The following is a 21,167-nucleotide window of genomic DNA, read 5'->3' on the forward strand; positions in this document are numbered from 1 at the left end:
AAATGCTCAGTAAGGGCTGTTACTATTGCTGTTATTGATTGATAAAATGCATAAAGACAAAAAGCTGGTATGTATACACTATCCACTTTGAATTAAATTTATTTTCCATTAATCACAGTGGCATCTGCATGCATATGAAAAACAGCAGCATATAGATATTTGTCAGACATTATTCATTCAGTCTCCCCACGCTGCTTGGTGCTGAGGGAGTTCTGTGTTCTCACTGCCTCCAAGGGAGGGGTCAAAGGCGAAGAGGGTGAGGAGAGGCAAGAGCACTATGCCAATTCAAGACATGCCCGCACCCAAACTAGCTGCAATCCTCGGAGAAAAGGAAGTGAGTGCAGAGGTGGAAGAGGGAGAATGAAGGAAGAAAAGGTGTCCTTGGGCAAGTCACCTAACAGGTCCGAGCCCAGTAAGTCAGGACCTCAGATGAGGTCAGTGGCTTTCAGTCAGCACTTCAAGGAGCGGGTTCAGAGAAGCCCCAAAGGGATCACCCAGGGACGGGGCCAGAGGCAGGCCAGGTGGGTGGGCTTCAGTCCAGCCTTGCTTTAGAGAGAAGCACGGCTTTTACAGAAGTTTCACGTAACATTTTGTGGGGGAAAAGTGTTTTGCTGCTTTCCAAGTGCTTGAAACAATGAGGCTAGATCATCTGAAAAACGGTGATTCTCCAATGTGGCTGTTCATTGGAATCACTCCAAGGAGCTAAGAAAACGCTGATGCATGGGACTTAGCTCAGAAATATGCACTTGGTCATGGGTGCAGCCTGGACCTCCAGATGCACAAATGCCTCGCCTTTGAGGTGGCCCTAGAAATACCAGCCAAGACAAGGTCAAGGCTGCCCACTAGTCTACGGTCGGTCTATTCAACGCAAGGGTCCCATGAAGTATAAGGAAATAAAAAATTCAGTTCCATAAGGAGCAGAATATCAGAAGAGTTCAGATCATTAAAGAACAGCAGTGGTGTTTATTTATTTGCTTGAAGACTGAATTTCTAATTATTTCCCTTTACAGAGACAGTAAAAGAAAATGTAAATGCAGTTTTAAAAGAGCTATGTGCAAACCTAGGTCCAGGCAGAAGACTCGATCACAGCCTCGATTCCCATCCACAGTCCTGTTGATAAGGGAACTGAAGTCCTGCGTTTGCCAGGAAAAAAAAAAGTAATTTCTGATTCACTTCACTGAACCATTCCTTTGACAAGTTATTTATTTATGACTGTGGCAAGAATAAAACATGTCAGTTCCTAGAGACCAGCAAAAGCTACCAGGACATAGTTTGAAACATCTAAACAAGACAATACAGCCACTGAGCTATGATCACCTAGGAATAGTTAACTGACAGTCGATTTGTGTTTATATCAAATGAGACTCCTCATCTCTGGAAACTGGAGATTATACCATTCTCCTTCCACACTTTTGCTAATCAAAACCACCAAGATCATTTTCTATCTCAAAGAGAACTATGTCCTGACATATTTGTGGTGACTGGCAGAAGAAGAGGAGCAGAGAGCAGAATTTCTAACTTTGAAAGGGGTATGTATCAACTGGTCAATAGGTGTTTTGATTGCATTTCCTGCAACAAATCATATGCTTGGAAGCCATTATCTAAGTAAAAGCTGTCCTATAGAAATACAACATGAGACACATATTTTATCTTAAATTTGCAGGCAGCCATATTAAATATAATAATAGAAGGTGAAACTAGTTTTAAAAATGTACTTTAACCTGGTATATCAGAACTATTACCATTTCAAAACATAATCAATATTTAACATATTAGGAATAGGTGAATTGTGTAATTGAATTATGTCTCAATAAAGCTGTTAAAATTATTAGAGATATTGTATATACATTTTACTAAGTCTTGAAAGTCTTATCTGTATTTCACACTTAGAGCACATCTCCATGTGGACTGGTCACATCCCTTTTAAGAGTCTGATAGCCACCCATGGCGAGTGGCCAGTGTATTATGATTTAAGTGATTCGAGTGTAACATCATGACTTACACAAAGGAACTACCACGTGCATCTAAGCTAACTCCTCTTTAGTTCACCTATCCTGTGATGCTCTCAGTAAACAGTATCTGAATCTGTCAGGACTTTACTCTTCATCTTCTATGTCACTCGTGGGAGGAAAGAAAGAAAACAGAAAAGAGTAGGAATTCTTGCATCTGCCTCTCCTCCTCTCCGGGTTCCCTTCTTTCTCTTTTACTACTTTCCCCCTGCTGCCCTGGATGTATCTAGATTTATATTATTGTGTTACTCAGTCATTTATGTTCTTCTCTGTTCTTAGTTTAAGTGCAGACTAATGAAATGTTTTATGTTTTTCTTTTCAAAAAATGTTTATCGACTGAAGGCATCATATTTTTCTGTTCCTGTTAAGAGCTTTTGAGGTACAAAGGTTTCATTCAACCACTAGGCTACATGAAATTAGATGACATTATTTGTGTTTTTGAGAGTCTCTTTGGTTCTTCTTCACTATGTTTTACACACACACACACACACACACACACAATCTAAAAGACCAGTACTTTTCAGAAAAAATAGAGAACAATTAACGACCCGTTTTTCAGAAAACAAAACAAGTTCATTAATTGAAAAGGCAAAATAACTGCATGAAACTGATTTCTCTCAAAATCTGGGATTTTAACAGACTAAGGCAGGGAAAACACCAGCCTGAAGATCACTGTACGGAAGCCACAGTGTCCCCCTTCTGCAGTCCTCTGCCCTTGGAGTATTCCACACTTATCACAGGCAAGGCGAAGTCAATGCCAAACCAGTGCATATTTATTAAGCTCTAACTCTGCATGTGACACAGTACAAGTGCTAAAGATAAACCATCAGTGAGCCAAACAGCATTCACAATACCTGATATCAAACTATGCTACAAGGCCACTGTAATCAAAACAGCATGGCACTGGCATAAGAACAGGCATATATATAAGAGAAAAGAACACAGAGCCCAGAAAGCAACCCATGTCTATATGGTCAATTACTATTTGACAAAGGAGGCAAGAGCATGCAGCGGAGTAAGGACAGTCTGTTCAATACATGGCTTTGGGAAATTGGACAGATACATGCAAACAAATGAAACTAAACCACTGACTTACACCGTACACAAGAATAAACTCGGAATGGATAAAAGACTTAAATGTAAGTTGTGAAACTATAAAAATCCAAAAAGAAAACTTAGGCAGTAAAATCTCAGACATCTCTCGTAGTAGTATCTTTGCTGATACGTTTCCTAGGGCAAGGGAAACAAAGGGAAAATAAACAAAGGGACTACATAAAACTAAAAAGCTTCTGCACAGCAAAACAAAACAAAACCACATCAACATCAACAAGGAAAAAGGAATCTACTACCCACTGTATGGGAGAACAACAATAATAAAACGAGACAAACACTGTCCGTTAAGGGAAACTCTAATCCAGCAGAAAATTGTGACCCCAGTGTAGGGTTTGAGGCACATGGGGTGCACATAAGTAAGCTGAAACCAGGCCAGTGCAGAGGGTTAATGGAGTCCTCCTATGTGCTAGCACCACTGAACCTTGAAGGGTGTACAAAAGTTCCCTAAATGAAGAACAAGTAGGGGTGCCAGAGGGTAGAAAAGCATCCCTAGTGGTGGGCTGGTGGCATTGGCAGAGGCTGGAGATGCCAGTGTTGTGGTTTAGAGGAGCCGCAGGAGTCACAAGAAGAGGGGACAGAAGGAATGAGGTGAAGTGGGGTGGCGGGGTACGATCCCGAAGACCAGAAGAGCCTCATAACCATTAATAAAGCCTTTAGCCTTTAACTCCAACAGGAAGCTACCGAAGGGTTTTAAACAGAGATAAGACGTGATTAGTTCTGCATTTTAAAAAGATCACTCTAGCTGCACTGTGAACAGACAACAGAACAGGGGTGGTTGCAGGGAGACCAATTAGGAAGCTGTAAATATGGCCCATGCGTTCAAGGCCGAGGCTTGGGTGGCAAACTGGCTCCCATGTGAATGGAGCCTGCCGACACACCTCATTTAGCGCACAGGCCGTTCTGAAAAATCACAAGACTGCATATAAAAATCTGCCTTTCCAGCCTCTCATACAAGATAGCCTTGAAAACTGTAGGCTCACTTCAGTATCCAAAGGCAACTGTCAGGAGCTGAATAGTGCTAGCCTCTTCCAGGCAGGACACTTGGTCCTCCCCTGCCTCGAGGTCCCTGCCTTGTCGCGTCACCTTATTTCTGGCCCCTGTGCCAATCCCTATAGAAACTGCAGTACTTGACCTCCAGGGCACAACCACTTAGTGGCCAAGCTCAAGATGGGGAGGAGTTCAAGGTCCTGTGCTTCAAGGACTACGTTGGTGAGCAGCACATCAGTAGGGCTGCCCTCGGCTGGAAAAGGACGGCTGGGGATCTAGCACAGGCTCTGGCATCTTGAGATCACCTGAAAGCATCTAACAGTAACAGCCAAAATATGACTCAGCATGTTTACCAGAGTGTACTCGAAGTTTAACCCGGAAGACCATGTTCCAGTTACAGCAATGGGAATCTATTTTAAACTGCTTCAAATAAAGACCTTTGATTTTGGTGGGTGCATGGGGGGAGACATATACTATGTTTCCCAGTTTTCCAGGCACTATGTTTGTGTATGGTCTGTGTGGGAGAGGGCCATTCTAGCAGAAGAAAAAAAGTGTTTATGATTATGGGTTTTAACAAAAAGCAAGTGGCACCATTTCCTAGCCCCAGGTATGAAATAAATAGGGTATGAAATAAATAGAAGATTCTCCCCAAAATCTTCCCTTTTGTTTCATTCAGAAGTATGTTTAGCATTAAGAAGAAAGATTTACAAAAGATCTGAGAGATGAAGCTTCCATAAGTCATTTAACCTAGCAGCGAATTCTATTTCCTTTAACATCTGAATGTAGCAGCATTAATAAACAGTAGAATTTCACCCAGCTATTTATTGGACAACTTGCAAATGGCCACATCAACAGATTTTGTAGATTTAAGTTTTTCCCTTCTAGCTATCCTCTTACTGATCTTTCTCTGCCTGTGTTCTCATTTCTAATGTCCTGTCTCTGCATTATAAAAACCACCAATAACTTCTGAAAGTTAAATCACTAATTCAACAAATACCTTGAGAATTTACTATGTAACAGGCCTGTGCACAGAAAGCTCACTTTCTAGTGGGGAAATAAGGCAAGCAATTAACAATTTAAAAAGAGCAATTAACAATTAAATTATATAAAACTTCTCTTATTACTATAATAGATGTATGCTAAGGAAACACAGACAAGGCAAGAGAAAGTCATGTTGACAGGATATGGGAAACTTTCATGGGATAATCTATGAACTTTTTTTTAAGAAACAAAAGTTATCCAAAACTTCGCAATTGAGAGAATGAAATGTGTACAAAGACAGACCTGCATATTGATAAACAAGTTCACTGAAGGATCACTTACCCCTCTAGGAGAATTCACCAGTGTTTGACTTTGCTATTTTCTATTTCATTAGAGTTGACTTTGAGAAGGTACTTGCTAAGACGTAAGGCCTGTAGAAAGATCATCTCAAAGTTACAATTTGATTTCTCCATAGGACTGATTGGTTTTGTCTCTAATTCAAATTCATTTCCAAAAACCTTTTCATGGTGGTCTACAGATATTTTGTTCCTTTTAATGTTCTTTGATTCAGCTTGTCTATCTTCCTATTAATTCTAATTCATTAATGAGTTGAATAAAACCTTTGACATATACTCTTTGTATATTTGAAGGAGAGCCATGTTTATACTTTTTGAATATTATGCTTTAATAAAGTGAGTCTTTCAGGATCAGCAGGCACTGATCTGGAACTCAGGGTGGATTCCTTCTTTTAACTGTTTTCCTCAATAGAACACAAATACAGAGAAAAAGAATAAAATAATATTGTTCACTTCCTCACTCTCCCCACCTGGGCTTCCCAGAAGCAACAGATTATATTTAACTGCCTCTGTTTTTAATTCTCTAGAGGTAATCTCACTAATTCTCCTTTTTAGACTTTTATTACTCTCATAATTTACCTTTTCATGATAATATTTATGAACTCTCTCTGGGTAAGATTTAGCTTACTCCTCTCTTTTCCAACTTCATTTTATTCTTCTGCAGTTATATTTGTAATGATAAGTAATATATCTCCACCTTTGCCTTGTGTCATTAACCTCAGGGGAGACAATCTCATCTTCCCATTTTCTTAAAGACATTAATGACTCTACCATTCCCTTCAGCTCTCCTTCACTTAACTCTGTATCTACCATTATCTGTCTGCCCTACTTTCACTGTCAAGGTTTATAACATTTGGTCGACTTGCCTATGTATCTGCCTTATAGGTTGCTCACATGATGGGATATTGTGTATGGTACAGTAAGGGGTCTGGACAGTTCTTGAAAGCAAGCAGCGTTCGTTTTTTCAAAGTGTTTTCAATTTATTCCCATTTAATGCTCACAAAACTTCCCCAAACCTCTGCGGTCCCGGCTACACATGAGGAAAACACTGGTGTGAACATCTGAAGGTATTACACATACAAAATGGGGAAGTGGTGGTGCATTTTGCAGCAAAGGAGAAGCATAAGCAAGTTGGAGAGAAAGTTTTGCATCAATTGTTGATGTAAATTCTCAGTGCACAGATTTTTAACCTATGTCATACTTGTCTACTTACAAAAAAAAAAATGTCAAATTTCAGGAAAAGTTAGAATAGCCATTTTTTCATTATCATAGACAATAGCAGTGATTGGGTGGGCGGGTGGATGTGTGGGTGTGTTTTAGCCTGGCAAAATAAGGGCTAAATGTATACAAGATTTTGAACACAAAAGCAACTCATATTTTGTTAGTTTCAAAGGTATTCGGTAAAATTCAGCCCGTGTAAACAAAGAGACTGCCAAACACAATGCTCAAGGGAGAACCACAAATGTCTTCTTCAGTTATTGTCAAAAAGGGACTATTCTTGAAATGGTAGTTATTTGAATTAGAAACAAAATATAAAGACATGAGAGTTGCTACCACATTCAGAAGCAGAACCAAAGAACATTAAGGCGGGTATTGTTTATTAGGTATGCGTTAGAACAGCATAAAAAATCGTGACTAGAGTTGGGCCCCTTACATTCATTTTAAGGGCCCAATCCCAAAATCAGGGTTTTTTATTTCACCAGGTGGTTTTAAGAAAGTTACTTAACCTTCGCTTCCTAGTTTCCCTACCTGTAAAATGAGATAGCCATATATGAGCCACTGTTAGAGGTAGAAAGAAAAAAAGGAAAGACGACCTTTAGACTACACTGAGGGGAAAATTAGACTACATCCCAAATGAGACTTTCTGAATGAATGATATTCTACCATCTCATGGTATAGAGTAAGTATTCAAATCAAACAAGAAGTCATATAGAGGTTTTATAATTTCTTTAGTGCAATCTATTTGGACCTTCATATTCTGTACTGGAATTGATACTTACAGATAAGAGTCAAACATGCCTACAGAGTGTTGTTACATCGCCATTAATTATTAGTTTATTTAAAATTAAATGAAATTTGATATTTGGTAAAATCTAAGATATTCTCAGGCTTTCCTGATCCAAACTCCCATTTAACATACCAGGGAAATGAAACCCAAGAGACACCAGCGGTCATGCAGATGTAAGGTAGCGGACTTGGCCCAGCCCCTTGCTCAGGATAGGTGCTCAGTGTGTATGGGCTGAATAAAGAAACAAACAAGCCAGCTATGGAAAGCTACCCGCTGGTTTTCCCAGCAAGATCCTTCTCCTTTCACCAGAAAGTGGTTCTGCTGATGTTTTCATGTTTGACAGTAAGATATTTATTATCTGAGATGAAATTTCAATGCACGATGAATTTCAGAGGAAATTCAGTGAAGTTGAAGAAAACCACAGAAGAAGGACTGTCATAAGACTTGATAAGTTAGCCACAGTTCTGCTGATGTGCTGAGAGGCACAGAAAATATAAAAACCATCATTTCCACATCCAGAGGAAACAGACAAGCACAAAGGCAATCTGCACAAACACTAGCACTTGCATAAAACCAGCGTAACACTTGACTGATGAGAAAGATCCCAGAGCGGGAAATATGAATTTGTACACATACAAACACACATACACACCTCTCTGACAGTATCTAAAGGGCTCTTACCCTGAGCCACCTACCTTCTCACACTTAGTGGTGACACCCAGAAACAATGACAAGAACTATTCTGAAAGCAGCTTTCTCTTCCTAACAGTTTTTGGAGGTATGCAGAGCTTCTCTATTTAAAGAGCAGGTTGGTAACAGACTAATTTGGACTTCACAAAAGCAACACGGTAAGCTTGCACATATTTGCCGTATCTCTGGCTTTTAAATTTTGCTATGGAAATTGAGACTTTAAAAAGAGCAGATAAAATAAAAACTCATGCCCAAGTCTCATGAAATTAAGATGACAGACAGTATCACAAATTAGAGAAGTGTATAAAGGAATTCAGCACTTCACCATTCCTTCCCAAGACAATTAACCTTGTTGATACCTGCTAAATGTGCTAAATAGTTTCGATAACCATGGTCAGATAAAATGAAATGTCTACACTTAATGACAGTTTTTCCTCAATACAATTTCTGCCATATTAATTAAATGCATTTTTATTTTTTTTATTTTTTGGCCACAGGGTCAACTTATTTCAGAGCTCCCAAATTCTTGTAATTAAATGGACACAGTTTTTTAGAAAACTACTGCATTTCGCTTTCAGCTGAAGTGAATGCACGGATACACAGGGACTGAGAGACGGCGCATCAAACAGAGTTTCATGTTATTCTCTTGCTTAGGGGTGTCATCACTCACGTGATCACTAAGATCAAAAATAGGAGCACAACTTTTATACAGAGATTAGAAAGGACCAGCACATACCAGCACTTTACAAGCACAGTTTCATGTAACCCTCACTTTAAGTGTATCCAGTAGTCATGAGCGTCATCCCCATTCCGCAAATGAATACCAATCTTAAATCTTTTTTGGTGTTTGGCTTATGTTACACATCACACTGTTTTTAGGATTCATTTCTGTTATGTTTATCAAAAAAACCCTTTTTTATTGCTGACTAGTGCTCCGTTTTATGAATGGATCAGAGTTCATTCATTTTCCTGAGTTGGACACCTAAGCTGGTTTCAGCATTGGATAGTTATAAATAAGGCTACTATAAATATGTGTGGATAAATAAATGTTTTCAATCTTCTTGGATAGATACCTAGGACTGGGGGTGCTCGATCTTAGCACAGACAGTTGTATAACTTTATAGGAAAGTGCCAGATCATTTTTCAAAGTGGTCGTAGCATTTTACACTCCTACCAGTACTATCTGAGGGTTCTAGTTGCTCAGCACCCTTGTAACTTTTGGTATTTTGGTCCTTTTTAATTTTAGCCATTCTTATACTGGTGTGCAGTGGTGTCTCATTGTGCTTTTAATTTGCATTTCCCTGACAATGGATTATGTTAAACACCACTGCTTATGTTTATTGGCCATTCAGTATCTTATTTTTTGATGACTACATGCTTTTAATTTTCATGGAGTTCACTTCAGTTTTTTCCTCTGTGGTTTGTGCTTCACCTGTCCATTAGCAGAAACCTGACCCATGCTTAAATGTATCAAAAACATTAATATTTTTAGAGTTTCCTGGTTCTTAGACATGAGATTAAAAAAAAAAAAAAACACAACAAAACGCCATTCTTTATCAGAGGTCAGGGAACAGGTTTCACAGTGTTGTTCAAACTTTAGGGAGGCCTATGAATGACCTGGAGAGCCGTTTTAAAAATAGGTCCCTGCCCCTCCCCACAAGAGGCCCTGATTTCCCAGGTCTGGGGCGGGGCCTGAGAGTCTGCAGGCCTAACGAGCTTAGCGACGCCAAATGGCGTTGGCTTCGACAAATGAAATGGCCCTTCTAATGTTCATGAAGAAGCTTGTTTGCTTTTTCTAAAGCCTGAGCCTACAGCCACTAATTTATACTGTCTTCACTTGAAAAGACATCAGAAAACTCTGCTCGGGGCACTGGAGCATAGGAGCCAGGAAGCATTATGGTAGATTGATGGCCCGACACTGCCTCATTTCCTTCTTCCTTCCTGGAACCTGGGTTCTGGCCTGCGAGCAGAGACGTGCACTTCTCCCCATGCACTACAGCGGAATCCAGCCGTGTTAGGAAGGGGCCCTGGATTCTTGGCCAACCATCAGAGGGAGCTTTATTTTTCCCTAAAGGGTTGACTGGTCTCTAAACCAGGAACATTTTTATGGCCAAGTCCTTTAAAACTTTCTCTGCTGAATTTATGTTTTAAGGAGTTCGCATCTGGGTGAATATTCCTGACAACACATCAGCATTCTGAATTAAAGATCAACACTCTCAAAGCAGAGAACTCAGTCATCAAAACACCAACCCAAACCCCAAGCTTCTCCAGGTTTTCAGGACGAGCAGCGAAGAGCTTTTTAGCTTTCCTTTCCAAAAGATCAAGGATGTGGGCAGAGAACCGCACAGCAACTAGACATCTATTATGTACAATGTTTATACCTGTGCAAGGACTCAAAAAGGTACCCTGTATGTTTTCTTCTTTCTATTTAGCCTTTGGAAGCATGTTAATGGAAAATGAATTCATAAATAGTATTTATACTTAAACTGCTTTACAGATGCACTTATGATTCAAAGAGAGAAAATAATTTATCTTCTTTACAGAAAAATATTCCCCCAAATAAAGGAGAAGAGTATGTTTCAAATACCACTTTCACATTTTCACCAGCCTCTTAGCACTCTTTCAGAGGTACTGCAAGCAATGCGAATATCAGAGCTCAATAATCTCTGCAAGAGCTTGGAGAATTTTTACAAAAATTATATATATGTGCTTCATCCTCAAAGGAAGGTCTATTTATAATCAGCTGGAAGTATACACCACACTTGTTCCAGCAGTGAGAAATTCAGACATAAAATGAAAGCAGACCTATACCAGAACTAATTTGATTTTCACCAGCTCTGGACCTCAACCTTGTACAAGTAACAACACAGGGGAGGCCCGTGTGCTACGAGAAGGAAGCCAACCCCACGTCTGGGCTGCACTGCTCTCCCAGTTCCCAGAAGCCTTTGGGTTATGAAGGGTTTTTTTTTTTTTTTTTGAATGAAATTACAATGATAGCAAATGATTTATTGATGGAACAGAGAGAGGCATTATACAGTTTCTCTTAGACATGCCATGCCAGGTTGTTGAACCGCATGGTCCTGATGCTTTTAACCTGCAATGTACGCAATCCTCCTATTTCACATGATAGAGCTCAGAGACTTATATTCTAACAAGTCTGGGAACGAGTCTGCCCCCACCCCCTTCCTTCCAAGTACACAAGCAGGAGAGAGCAATTAGACACCATTCAAATTATGTATATATATTAATTAGACATATGCGTGTATGTGGGTACACACAGACACACATCACTGTAATCAGAAGAAAATGGGACCTCTGGATTCCAACTTCAAGTCTGCCAGCATGGGTACGTATCCTAAAGAAATATAAAACTGGCTCCCCAAAGAACTTAAGATATAATACAAAGCTGTGTCAAAGTTTCCTGTGGACATTAAACCTGTAAATTAGTTGTGTATTACACAGCACCACTTCTTTACTCGTCCTCGGACCTGAAGTCTTATCACACAGGCACCGACCTGGATTTCTCTTTCCTTCAGATCAGAGATACCTACGTACACCTCCCCCTTGCTTTTTTCTTACTGCCCTCGGGCCACCTCTTTATAATTGAGACAATGCAGCCTTCAGTTGCTCTCACTGTGTCTTCATCCCACCATATCCCACAAGCTGGCAGCAAAAGTAAAAATGTATCATTGCTGAAAGGGAGAAGGGAGAAGGGAAAGAAAAGAAAAAGGGGAAGTGAGGGGACCAGAGGCGAGGGGATGTGAATGAGAAAAGTCTATGAAAATGATCAATGTCTTTAAGTGCTTTATTTGCCTTAAAAAAGTAAAATATTGCAATCACAAGTCCGTACCTTAGCAGTCTTGACCTTCTTGAATCTTAAACACAGAATTCAGGGCAACATTGGGGTTGAGATACTCTCCTCAGGCCACCACCAGCTTTCCTAGTCCCAGAGGATGGAGGTGTCTTCCACAGCTACAAAATCACAGAAAAAGACAATGTTAATAAACAAAACCATAAACTAAATTAACTGTGATATCCAATTCAAGACAAATTTGTCTGAAGAGACTAAACAGAAGATACATTAAATCTGATTGGCATAAAAATGCGTAACACCTGAATGTATTCAGTCTGGTTAAAAATCAAGGAATCATATAAAAACCAGAAAAAAACCATAGTATATCAAGCCTGGAAAGTGTTTTAGGACACAACCAGCCAAATTTGCTCATCTAACGTATAGGGAAACTGGAGATCAGGGAGGAAAAGTGACTTCCCCACGATGATTCATTACCTGTGGCATATTTCGAGCAAATCTTCAGAAAACACAGACGTCGTGCTTAACGCTGTGGCCTACGCTAGAATGAGCCAAGGGGACAATGCATCACTACTTCATCCTGAAACACTCCCTTTACCTGGCTTCTAAGGCACCGAACTTGCCTCCTATCACTGGCAACTCTGTCTTAGCTCCTCCACCCAGTCTTCCATGTTTATTCCTTCTCAGTCAATGGCAATTCCGTTCACTCTGTGGGTCAGCCCAAACCCTTCCGGCCCAAACCCTTCCAGTCAACCTTGACCCTTCTGTGTCATACGCATCCCACAACCTCCATGACATCAGCAAATTCTGGGTGGCACTACCTTCAGACTACCTCCAGCAGCTGGTCACTCTTACCTTCTCCATTACTGCTACCCCACACATCATTAGAGATCTACACAGCTAAACCGCAGGCATGCTCAAGTCATGGCTAGAGACCCTCAAAACCTTCCATGTCACTTGGAATCAAAGCCCAAGTCGTTACAATGGCCCCAAAGACCCCTGGTGATGCAGCTGTTACCACGGTCTTTGCCTCCCACTGCTGTGCCTCATTGACTCCTCTCCAGCCATGCTGACCTAGCTGTTCCTCTAACGAGCTCTACCTGAGGCTGAGGCACTCACAGTTCCCTTTACCTGCAATATTCTTTTCCCCTTGTTATTCAGAGCTGTGTTCCAGTGTGACCTGTGCAGTGAGGCAGGCTCTACTCTGAGCAGCTGAACACTGGTGAGGAAGCCGGGCGTGATGTTTGAGGGGGAGGTTTGGGGAAAATCGCAGTATTCTCACCCTGGTTCCACCACCGTGAAAGTCTGACCAAGACACTCTGCCTAAGTGTCCAATTTCTCTATAAAGTGAGACGACAGAAACAGCTATCCCTTTAGGATGTCTATCCAAGTGAAGGGAGGCAACCTACTAAAATCATTCATTACTATCCATGCCATAAGTACTCAGCAAATGTTTGCTGCTCTTCATTTATTTGTGTCGCTGCAGGCTTACATTCCTCATGACATTACCTAATTTTATCTACCTGCACCTCGCTCCCTGCCAGAGTCTGAGTCTTTTCCGTCTTGCATCCTGTGGCATGGCAGCGCTCAGTGAGACTTTGGGCAACTTTCTCTGGACCATCTCCAGGCTCACCCAAGTATCATTACCCCAACTGGCCCCACATTCTGGAGGCAGATGGCAGAGCTTTGTAACATGAGAAACTAAGGTTTTCTGGTTCATTCCTTGCCCTCTTGCTGATGCCTGGCAATCTGAGGATGATTTTGGTCCTCATATTATAATTGTCAGGCCCCAGTCTACAATTATTCCTGCATTCCAAAGCCAAGAAACACAACTTTGAAAGCAAACAATGCTGTAATTCAGTGCAATGATATATGGAGTTGTTAAAGAAATTGTGCTGCTTTGAAAATTCAAGTTTCCTGTCTATCTAAATGCTTCTTTTTCCTAGCTAATATTAAGTAACGGCCCAAGGTTGGTAGCAACATAAAAATATGTCATCTATCTTTCAGGTTTAGTTATACTACAACCTAATAAAAAGTTAAGATGCATCAGGGAAAACTTACAATCCATTAAGTCACCAAAGGACTTGCTCAGAATGCATTTGCTAACAAATGTTTATTGAGTACATATTTGCCATGTATTTGTTAAGGAGAGAGAGTATGGTAGGGAATATTAAGGACTTTTATTTGCACCTGCATGAAGCTTTCATTCCAGCACTTTTTTTGTCTTTTACAATATCCTAACCTCTGCCCAGGCATGAGAAGATATGACAAACTCCTATTGTCAATTCACCCAACTAGTGATATAGGGTGTGTCAATATAAATAGCCTAATTTCTGCTTCATCTAGAGAGAAAATTCTGTAATTCTTGGTTTTCTTGAGAGACATGCTCATTTTCTTAATTTGTTCCCCATACACAGCTCTTCTGAGTTGATGATTCTGGTTTATTTCCCTCCTTCAGCAAAGAAATGAAAAGTATTCACCAAACCCACGAATACACTGTCCATTAACAAGATGCCACATGGATGGCAGGGTATAAAGGGCACTGCATTCAGAGGACACAGCTTCATAAATCAGCTTGTTTTGAAATCTTTGGAAACTGGAATGGGATGAATGCAGTTATATGGCAAAATAAACTAAGAAAGTATACACTAGAAATATTGTCCAAGGGAATGGAATAATGTCAAGAAGGAACAACGTACATCTAAAGTCCCAGTGCCTGTATGAGTAGAAAGCTAATCACACAGGTGAGTGGCGTCTCTGCCTGTCTGCTGGCCTTGACTGCGCCAGGGAGTGTGTCATTTTTTCAAGAGATATCAGTGAGTGGCCGCCCTGACAGCAGAGTGTGAAGCGCACCTCTCTAATGGCTGGGCTGCCCTGAAAATGTTTCCTGAGTGTCAGGCTCACAGGCACCCACAAATGTACCCACGCACACTCCCGAGAGAGGTGCATCCAGAGAGGGTAGGACCGGGGAGATAGGAGAGGGGGAGTAACGAATCAGGAACTCCAAAACGGATCTTGACTAAGATTTTGAAAGTGTGGCGGGGGGGGGCGGGGGGGGCCGGGAGGGGGCGGCCGGGCGGGTATGAACTATGAGTTAAATCTAACTACACCAACAGTGTTGGGTCCTGCTGGGAACTGAAGGAGCACTGCCATAAAAGGGTGTACATTTCAAGGAAAGCTGTGATTACAGGTATACCACATATACCAGGTATACAGGCTGTGCCTCGCGTACCTGCACACAGCCGCCGCGTAGCCGTCCATGCTTTACAATATGTATATTACATCCATTTGCATATGAGGACCTTGAAGTTGGAGACAATGAGTAATTTGCTTGAAATCACGAAACTAGAAAGTGACAGTCAGGATTCAAACTCAGAACTGACCCTGGAACTTGTCGGTGCTCCCAAGCATGCTGAGAACCAAAACAGAATCTTTCCTGGGTTCTCTGTCTGATTAAACATAGTTCTGAAGCCAGGAAATGCCTCAGTCCGAGCTCCAAGGCTGAATTCGGTCTTCTGAGAATGTAACTATGAAAACTGGCCCAGCTCAGTCTCAGCCAAGAGAGTGAAGTACCGAGACAGGAGGGGACACATTTCTTCCAAAGGCACAGCAGAGGTCACGCCAATCATTGGAACAGTCACTTCCTGAGCGGTAGAGACAGTGGCCGAGGCACCGTTGGTGGTGTGTTGGGTCTTGGTTTGTAAAGTATTAGTTCCATTTTCTCCCAGAAGACATTACTGAAACAAAGCTGGGCCCTCAAAATGTGAAATACAGAGGGGGATCTTGGTTCTCATCTGTACCTGGAATCACAACCCTCTGACACAAAATTAATACGCTTCCCTGCTTATTCGTCTGGACACCAAATAATTGAGCTGCTAGAGAATAGCACAAAAAAAAAAAAAAAAAAAAAGGCGACGACTCATCAGAGGGGCCTTATAGTGTAAAAAGTATTTTTAAACAATAGAATATCCCCCATTTAGACCCAGTCTTCACTCTATAAGAGACTTAAAGAGCTGGGACAAACAGGAAAGCAGAATCCAGCCTCTTCTCTTACCCTGGGGCGTGTGCTCATTGCATGGAATGCAGGACAGAATCCTCTTCACCACTTAAATAGTTCTCTCTTTATTTGCCATGCACGTACAGTTGAATTTACATAAATTAAATGCACATAAACTGAGACTCCACTATAATTGTGAAACCACTGCATTGGAAATAAGCTTTCATTGAAATCACATTATAAGCCAGAAAAATTAAATTAGAAACATATTTAGCCCCATTAAGAGGTAGATTACAGAGAGTTTATAAAACCACACGGATACACGTCGCATTCCGGCAGAGTGCCTGGCTAGGAAAGGGACACCCTCACCACCTTGACCAGGAGAGGAAAGCTATCCTTTAACTGCAAAGATCAGAGTCATCCAAACCTTGGAACCAAATCCCTGCTCTGCAAACTCATCCAGCCTCAGTTTCTCTTGCTTATGAAACAAGCAGAATACCTGTGGTTGCTGAAAGGAAAGACTGTGTATGTCAGGTCCAGCACCCTGATTTTCAGAACAAAGACAAAAATAAACACAAACAACGAAACCATAGGAACAATTCCTTAAGTCTAGGTGTACAGTCCAGGGAAATACAGATTTGCTGACCCTAAGCCAAACCGTCCGCTTCCCACACAGCACAAGCTAAGTTTCTATTTAATGTTGATTAAGAATCCACAGAGCCCTATGAATTACATAAATGTGCCTTAGATGGCCGACTATTATCTTTCCCTCACCCTTCCTACCAGACAAATGTGAAGCTAAATTAGTCACTTATCATAAAGTTCTCTGAAAGCATTAATGTTGAAAGAACGGCCCGATAATTGTTCTTAGCCATCTGGCACCAAGTGATGCTCATGAACTTACATGAACCGCTTGGTAAAAATCCAAAAGTGTCTAGCTTCATTTTACATCTCACTTACTCAAAGTTCTGAGTTGAAAATTTTCTAAGAGGAGAAAATGGTTGATTAGAAAGGAAAACAAATGGGAAATCCTTGAACTCATCCATAATCACATTGAAAAGCTTAAAGAAAAATTCCACCTCTAGCATCCAGTTTTAACTCATTAAACTTAAGGCAAAACTATACACTTGTCCAACACATGTGCATGCACACAGGTATGCACCCATAATACACATTAAAAAGGATACATTGTGGCTGCTTTTTTCCTAAGTCCTTTCATGTGAACAACACCACTTTTACCAAGAAGCAAGCAAACCTGATACCGACAAGCCTGCCTGCGATGCCCCTCACATGAAGGAGAGCTCTCCTTCGACTGCGGGCCCCTCTCCTCTCCCAGACCCAGCCGGGACAAGCGGATCTTCACTCGCTGGAACATCACATGGCCTTCCAACTGGTCTCTAATCAACTCATCGCTGGCTGACTCCAATCCATTTTCTACTCTTTAGCAGGAATGAGCTTCTACAAATAAACCATTTTCATTCCTCAGCCTACACTAAGCTGTTCACCGGCTTCATATGGCCCTTAGAATTTAAAAATCTCAGATCCTTACCATGGTCTAGAAGCTCTTCAGAGACCCGGCCCCGCCTTGTACCCCACACTTCCACCCACTCAGGTGCACTGGCTGTAGTGGACACCTTTTTACAACAGTGAAGTGACACGCTTCTTCTGGCCTCAGGACTTCTTTTTTTTAAGAATATTAGAAATAGAACATATGATTTTTGCCCCTATGTACTCAAAAAGAGAGATGAACACAGCCCTGACTGGTGTGGGCCAGTGGGCTGGGCGCTGTCCTGCAAACTGAAAGACCACAGGTGCAATTAGGCTGCAGGCCAGGCACTGGGCTGGGGGTGTGCGAGAGGTTAATGATTGATGTTTCTCTCGCACATCGGCGTTTCTCTCCTCCTCTCTCCCTCCCTTTTCCTTCTCTCTAAAAATAAGTGAAGTCTAAAGAGAGAGAGGGGGGTGAAAACATATTTGACAATGACTGTTGATGTGGAACCATTTTCCTCATTCATGAGAAGGTTGGGTTCACTGGCCTAGGTAAGTTCCAAGGATGTTAAGTAATTTTTTCCTTCCTTTAATAGTGGAAATATTAAAATATGGCTCCTTTTGCTGGAACCAGATTTTTATTAAGTTATTCTCATGTAAATATTTTCTCTCACTATTCCCCCCCGCCCACCCCAAATCTCAGACATGCTGAGCCTACTAATCCTCACAATGTATGGAAGCTGGCAACCTGGGCGACAAACTAGCTTCTCAGGCAGGGCTGGAATCAACCAAGGCACTCTCCTGGAGCAGTTATAATATTACTTATATTTCAATGACTTTATGACAAGCTACAGCTTCTGAAAATTACTGGATATTACTCTAAAAATAAAACATTACACACAATACCCCTTAGAATGGAACAAATCATTATATTAATTTGAAAAGTTATCTTGGATATGGGGGAGAGAGCACTTATTTGAAGAACAAAATTGCCAATGTACATGAAAAAGCTCATTTCTGAAAGGAAATAGGAGAACAAGAAACTGCTTCATGTTTTCTGGAATTCATTATGCTAATGCTAATAACCAGGCCGACGCTGTACTGTCTCCCAGAACCCTTGGCAAGAATTGCATGAAACGTGTTGTATGGAAAAGAAGGAAAAACACACAGGTGAGTGAAAAATACTTTAATTTTTTAGGATATGATATTGGTGAATTATTTGAGGAGGAACTTAATACATATAAGCTGAAGTAGAAATATGGCTATTATAATTGCAAAGGGAGAAACAGGTAAAACCTTAAGGATGTCAGTGAACAGGAAAAAAAATCAGTAACAGTAATTAAATCTAAGTTCCATTCACATGCATTGACTCATTTTGTCCTCCTAACTTATTAAGTAGGTTCTAGTACAATACCCACAGTTGGAGAAAACAAGCAACTTTCCCAAAGTAGCAGTGCTGGGGTCTGAATCAATACAGTTTGGCTACAGAGTCCACACTCATAACCAGGGCCCTGTGCTGCTGCTTGTGTCTTAATGTCAGACACACAGGGATATGTTAAATATCACACCTTGCCATTGATCCCCAAAGCCTAGGTGGGTTAGTACCTCCTTGATAATGCAGAAACAGAAACCCACAGTATTGCATAAGCAAAGGAAAGAAGTCTTAGAGGTATGCTGATGTGCCCCAAATGACGCAAGATCTTCTGATCCTTAATCTCTAGGTGTCCTCAGAAGTCATGGCTCCTCATTTGGCAAACTTATGTGGCATGACTTTAAAAGATTTGCCACTGTGTTTACTATGGGCAATGAGTAAGTGCAAGGCCTTGTGGGATCACCAAAAGATAACCTTCACCCTGGGTACGATGGATAAGACCTTTATGAGATCTGAGGCTGAAGGGTGTTTATCAGAATGAAAACATAAGCTGAGAGATAGATGGAAAGACCTTTCCAAGCAGAGGAAACTATATGCAGAAGACCCTGGAAGAGAAAAAAACTGCCTTCGAGGAACTTAACAAAGTCCCACATGGATGGATGAGTTACACATTTTCAGGGTGAAGCATTATAACTAACTGCTATGGAAAATAAACTGGGATGAGACCACTCAGCACTGTGCAGGCTACTTTAGGAAGATGAAACAGAGTAAGCCGTTTTTAAGGTTAAATGAAGAGCAAGACTTGTTGCTGGCATGGCTCCCTGACACCTCCTGCGTCCCACTCCACTTCTATACTGTGCCACCCCTCCCGCAGAGGACTCCGAGAAGAACCACACAAAACTGAATGACCGAGAGCTGCACAGGGACTGAAAAGAAGAGGATGAAGCCAGCCAGCCAAGAGGCGAAGGGAAAAGAGGGAAGAAAGAATATGTTCAGAAGAAGAGTTTGCTTCACAAGAAGACAATTCTGAGCAATGGGATCAAGATGCTGTATTGAAGCCAGATAGCAGGATGCACATGTTAAATCTTCAGGAACACTGTGGACTGGTTGTCGAAATCAGCTGTGCTGGGAGAATTTACACTCCGAACATTGACAATTGCTATAAAACAAGGCTTTTTGTTTTGGACAGCTGGTTGACCAGCACACCACTGCCCACACTCTGGAGGATTTGGTGTTAACTGACATTGTTAAAAAGAAGTAGCTTAAATAATACAAAGAAGCCATTTTTGAAACGTCCCATTTCTTTATGGGTTCTTTATGCATTGGAAAGGGTAACAAAAATCCAAAATAATAAACCACATGGTACACTCCACTGGCCCCTCTGCTTGTATGACCCAGTCAGAGTGAAGCTAAGTACTGAACTTGACCAACCCTCCTATCTATCTCTTGAGTTCCTATCCATTTTTTCAGATACACAGATCTACAAAACATGTTAAATAAAAGCAATACATGTGCTTAGAAAAGGCTGTAAGACGTGATAGAAATTTCATCTGTGGATCATATCAAAGCCCTGAACATCCTAGAAGTAAATACAATTGGGAGTCACCAGTCTTGCCAACTAATTATATAGGCGATTTAACCTGAAACCATGGATGAGCTGCTAGGGGTTCCATGAATCCCTGCAGTTTATGCAAAATGTGTTCTTATTTGCCTTTTCCTAAGGAGAGGACCCATGGCCTCTGATTGAAAATAAGATTTAGAACGAGTGACTTACAGACTTATTCCAAAGTAAATCGGTGGGCTGAAGTAGCTACTGTCTGTCTTCTAGAGTGGAGTCATAAGTTAGTTGTAATTGGCAATTTTATTTGCTTTTAAGGATTCGTAACAGACATCGGAAGTATTAGGCAGTGACTCTGGAAAGAAGGAAAATAATGCTGGGTAGAAAAATAAAGCAAAGTGAACACACACGTGGATTAAAAACTCTTAATTGTACCTAAGCTAATAAGGACACTTTAACATGGAGATCAAACATCACGGGGAAGAAATGTGTTCCCCAACCAAAAAGAAGCATAGGCAATAGATACACATTGTCCCCAAAATCCCAACAAATATAAATCTTTTATCCTCAAGATAATGCATACACTAAAATAATGTATCACAAAAACTGAAATAATTAAAGATAAATATCTAAACATGTTTTCATATACTCAATGTCACTAAAGGGGGGTGAATTTCATGGACATACCAGTGGACAAGAAAGAGAAGCAGTTCTTTCTGTCTCCAAAGACAAATTGATGTGATCCACGTGCCCATTCTAATATGCTCTAGAATTTTCCTTTTAGTAGTGTGCTTCAA

Source organism: Pteronotus mesoamericanus, unplaced genomic scaffold, assembly GCF_021234165.1.
Source record: "Pteronotus mesoamericanus isolate MK-2021 breed Mesoamerican mustached bat unplaced genomic scaffold, CSHL_Meso_final contig_2, whole genome shotgun sequence".
Lineage (NCBI taxonomy): Eukaryota > Metazoa > Chordata > Mammalia > Chiroptera > Mormoopidae > Pteronotus > Pteronotus mesoamericanus.